At 52.8% G+C, this 5,000-nt stretch overlaps 1 non-coding gene across 1 annotated transcript in view; it reads left to right on the top strand.

Annotated features, from left to right (window-relative positions):
- Positions 1–3,286: 3,286 nt before the first annotated feature.
- LOC126320167 (small subunit ribosomal RNA) overlaps positions 3,287–5,000 on the top strand; it is a 1,893-nt gene continuing 179 nt past the window's right edge. The window contains exon 1 of the ribosomal RNA XR_007557914.1: positions 3,287–5,000. This exon is cut by the window's right edge and continues 179 nt beyond it. This is a non-coding gene — a ribosomal RNA (small subunit ribosomal RNA).

The raw sequence follows: 5,000 nt of genomic DNA, 5'->3' as shown, positions 1-5,000 counted from the left end.
GAGAGACACAGACCCGCCAGCCTCTTGCTACAAGCATCGAACCGACGTGACATATCTGACGGTGACTCAGGCATCCGCGTACTGCCACAACTATCCACCCCCCCCCCCCACTCTCTCTGCCCCCTTCCCACACAATACCGAATTTAACCAACTTTATCGCTTAACCTAACTGTGGCTGTACCAGATTATCGCTTAACCTAACTGTGGCTGTACCAGATTATCGCTTAACCTAACTGTGGCTGTACCAGATTATCGCTTAACCTAACTGTGGCTGTACCAGATTATCGCTTAACCTAACTGTGGCTGTACCAGATTATCGCTTAACCTAACTGTGGCTGTACCAGATTATCGCTTAACCTAACTGTGGCTGTACCAGATTATCGCTTAACCTAACTGTGGCTGTACCAGATTATCGCTTAACCTAACTGTGGCTGTACCAGATTATCGCTTAACCTAACTGTGGCTGTACCAGATTATCGCTTAACCTAACTGTGGCTGTACCAGATTATCGCTTAACCTAACTGTGGCTGTACCAGATTATCGCTTAACCTAACTGTGGCTGTACCAGATTATCGCTTAACCTAACTGTGGCTGTACCAGATTATCGCTTAACCTAACTGTGGCTGTACCAGATTATCGCTTAACCTAACTGTGGCTGTACCAGATTATCGCTTAACCTAACTGTGGCTGTACCAGATTATCGCTTAACCTAACTGTGGCTGTACCAGATTATCGCTTAACCTAACTGTGGCTGTACCAGATTATCGCTTAACCTAACTGTGGTTGTACCAGATTATCCCTTAACCTAACTCAATTTGTCCCTTAACCTAACTCAATTTGTCCCTTAACCTAACTCAATTTGTCCCTTAACCTAACTCAATTTGTCCCTTAACCTAACTCAATTTGTCCCTTAACCTAACTCAATTTGTCCCTTAACCTAACTCAATTTGTCCCTTAACCTAACTCAATTTGTCCCTTAACCTAACTCAATTTGTCCCTTAACCTAACCCACGTTGTCCCTTAACCTAACCCACGTTGTCCCTTAACCTAACCCACGTTGTCCCTTAACCTAACCCACGTTGTCCCTTAACCTAACCCACGTTGTCCCTTAACCTAACCCACGTTGTCCCTTAACCTAACCCACGTTGTCCCTTAACCTAACCCACGTTGTCCCTTAACCTAACCCACGTTGTCCCTTAACCTAACCCACGTTGTCCCTTAACCTAACCCACGTTGTCCCTTAACCTAACCCACGTTGTCCCTTAACCTAACCCACGTTGTCCCTTAACCTAACCCACGTTGTCCCTTAACCTAACCCACGTTGTCCCTTAACCTAACCCACGTTGTCCCTTAACCTAACCCACGTTGTCCCTTAACCTAACCCACGTTGTCCCTTAACCTAACCCACGTTGTCCCTTAACCTAACCCACGTTGTCCCTTAACCTAACCCACGTTGTCCCTTAACCTAACCCACGTTGTCCCTTTGCCTAACATAGTTCACTGCTCGGAATCTCTGGTGTCGTTGTTATCCTCATGTAGATGTCTTGCGAGTGTTGCTTACTTTCCACATATTCCCGCTATCCACTGTCAATTGTACTGCAATAGGACTATATCGCCCCCCCCCCCCCTCTGCCCCTCTCTTTGTGTCTCCGTCCTCTCAAGCTGGTCGGTCTGGCGTTTGAGTGTTAAATGAGCCTCGCAGCTGTTCAGTTGCGTTCAGATGTCGACGCCCTCAGTGTACGTCGTGGTATGGTCTGTGTCCATTGTCCGCTGATGTCGTACGCGTAACCCACACGCTGTACCGATCATCGGTAGTTACGTACAGAGTGAAGTAGTGTGATACGTGTGACCGTACGCTGGCTGTGCCCAACGGTGTCGAATCTCAATTTCCATATGTTGTGCTCGATGCTACTTGTCTCGTCTCCCAATAACAGCTAGGTTGCACTGTGGTACGCCGTAGAGGCGTGTGGGAGGAACGTACGAACGCATTGTATGTCACCCTGGGTCGCTGGGGGTGGTGGTGCGGTGAGTCAGGTCAGGTCAGCGTGAGCCGTGTGATGTAGTGACGCGTGTATTCCGACTTTGTCGTATTGCCTCACACAAAGTGCTACCCTGGTGGACCGCGTTCCATATCTGGGACATGCCGCAGATGCCGGTTGACAGTGGATCGCGGAAGGGACATCGCATACGTGCGCGGGCCACCTTCCACGTGTTCTCTTCTGCACATGTCGCAGTGTGTATGTGGTCTGATGTAGCGTGTCGTGACACATGACATCCTGGCATGCAAGAATTGTTGAATTCGCAAATGTAGGTGGACATCTACGTTTACTGCCCAAGATACGCAAATGAACTGGAAATCCGTTGTTGAGCGGTTGTTCACGCTGGAGGTGAATCTGTGATGGCGACGATCGGTACAGCTATTAACCGGTTGTTTCAGCGGTACCCGCCACATCCACACACGTGACTAGGCCCATGTGGGTATGAAGCGATACGCGGCGGTGGCTTGGTGGGACTGTTCCCGGCCGGTGAAGGGGGGCCGCCCGGCGTGTTGGCCGCGCGCTGCGTGGGCGCACGCGCAACAGGCGGCTGGTGGGGGGCGCCGAGTGGCAGGAGCGCCAGCCGACGGGCTCGGCAGGCGGCGCAGCTACGCTGCGGCGCACCCTGCACGCGGCGCCTGGCGGCCAAAGTTGGTTCAGCCGAGCCCGGTGCGAAGCGCGGTGGACATCTGCAGTGTGCTGGTCTGATTGAGGACTGTGTGCGTTGAGGATGCGCCGCCGCCTGGCACTCGGCGCCGCGACGCCGTCTGCTGCTCGGTCGCCCCAGCGGTTCTCGCAGGTGGTTTGTATCGCAGTTGTGCGGACGTGTTGGCGCGTGCGCTGTGCTGGGAGAGTTCGCTTCTGCACCCAAGTGGGGCTTTGCCCTTGTGTGGCGCTGGCGTTGGAGCTGCCGGTCACCATAGGTGGCGCGTGTTGTCTCCCGCCGGCAATGCCACGACAGCACGCTCCCGGGCCTCTGTCGGCAGCGGCAAGCTCAGTTGGGAGCAAGGGTGTTCGCACTAAAACCGTCTACTCGCCTAACTCCGGGCGATTGCGCCTCTCTCGAAACCGACCAAGTACCTAGGACGGCGCTGCGCGCCGCCGGGACCTGAGAGGGTTTCGAGGTGTATCGTGCAGGGGAGCTCGGCCTCCTCCTGTTTGCAGAATAATTGAGCGGACGCTTGCGTGTTCGCGCGGGCCCCCGGGACACACTCCCGGGCGGCCGGCTGCTCAGCTCTAGTTGACGCAGCTCCCTGGTTGATCCTGCCAGTAGTCATATGCTTGTCTCAAAGATTAAGCCATGCATGTCTCAGTACAAGCCGCATTAAGGTGAAACCGCGAATGGCTCATTAAATCAGTTATGGTTCCTTAGATCGTACCCACGTTACTTGGATAACTGTGGTAATTCTAGAGCTAATACATGCAAACAGAGTCCCGACCAGAGATGGAAGGGACGCTTTTATTAGATCAAAACCAATCGGATTGGCTTGTCTGGTCCGTTTGCCTTGGTGACTCTGAATAACTTTGGGCTGATCGCACGGTCCTCGTACCGGCGACGCATCTTTCAAATGTCTGCCTTATCAACTGTCGATGGTAGGTTCTGCGCCTACCATGGTTGTAACGGGTAACGGGGAATCAGGGTTCGATTCCGGAGAGGGAGCCTGAGAAACGGCTACCACATCCAAGGAAGGCAGCAGGCGCGCAAATTACCCACTCCCGGCACGGGGAGGTAGTGACGAAAAATAACGATACGGGACTCATCCGAGGCCCCGTAATCGGAATGAGTACACTTTAAATCCTTTAACGAGTATCTATTGGAGGGCAAGTCTGGTGCCAGCAGCCGCGGTAATTCCAGCTCCAATAGCGTATATTAAAGTTGTTGCGGTTAAAAAGCTCGTAGTTGGATTTGTGTCCCACGCTGTTGGTTCACCGCCCGTCGGTGTTTAACTGGCATGTATCGTGGGACGTCCTGCCGGTGGGGCGAGCCGAAGGGGTGCTTTCGCGTCCCGAGGCGGACCCCGTTTAAATCCTACCAGGGTGCTCTTTGTTGAGTGTCTCGGTGGGCCGGCACGTTTACTTTGAACAAATTAGAGTGCTTAAAGCAGGCAAGCCCGCCTGAATACTGTGTGCATGGAATAATGGAATAGGACCTCGGTTCTATTTTGTTGGTTTTCGGAACCCGAGGTAATGATTAATAGGGACAGGCGGGGGCATTCGTATTGCGACGTTAGAGGTGAAATTCTTGGATCGTCGCAAGACGAACAGAAGCGAAAGCATTTGCCAAGTATGTTTTCATTAATCAAGAACGAAAGTTAGAGGTTCGAAGGCGATCAGATACCGCCCTAGTTCTAACCATAAACGATGCCAGCCAGCGATCCGCCGCAGTTCCTCCGATGACTCGGCGGGCAGCCTCCGGGAAACCAAAGCTTTTGGGTTCCGGGGGAAGTATGGTTGCAAAGCTGAAACTTAAAGGAATTGACGGAAGGGCACCACCAGGAGTGGAGCCTGCGGCTTAATTTGACTCAACACGGGAAACCTCACCAGGCCCGGACACCGGAAGGATTGACAGATTGATAGCTCTTTCTTGATTCGGTGGGTGGTGGTGCATGGCCGTTCTTAGTTGGTGGAGCGATTTGTCTGGTTAATTCCGATAACGAACGAGACTCTAGCCTGCTAACTAGTCGCGTGACATCCTTCGTGCTGTCAGCGATTACTTTTCTTCTTAGAGGGACAGGCGGCTTCTAGCCGCACGAGATTGAGCAATAACAGGTCTGTGATGCCCTTAGATGTTCTGGGCCGCACGCGCGCTACACTGAAGGAATCAGCGTGTCTTCCTAGGCCGAAAGGTCGGGGTAACCCGCTGAACCTCCTTCGTGCTAGGGATTGGGGCTTGCAATTGTTCCCCATGAACGAGGAATTCCCAGTAAGCGCGAGTCATAAGCTCGCGTTGATTACGTCCCTGCC

This window comes from Schistocerca gregaria, unplaced genomic scaffold, assembly GCF_023897955.1.
Source record: "Schistocerca gregaria isolate iqSchGreg1 unplaced genomic scaffold, iqSchGreg1.2 ptg000703l, whole genome shotgun sequence".
Taxonomy (NCBI): domain Eukaryota; kingdom Metazoa; phylum Arthropoda; class Insecta; order Orthoptera; family Acrididae; genus Schistocerca; species Schistocerca gregaria.
The sequence above is the reverse complement of the archived record's forward strand: the minus strand, read 5'-3'. Positions and strand labels throughout refer to the sequence as shown.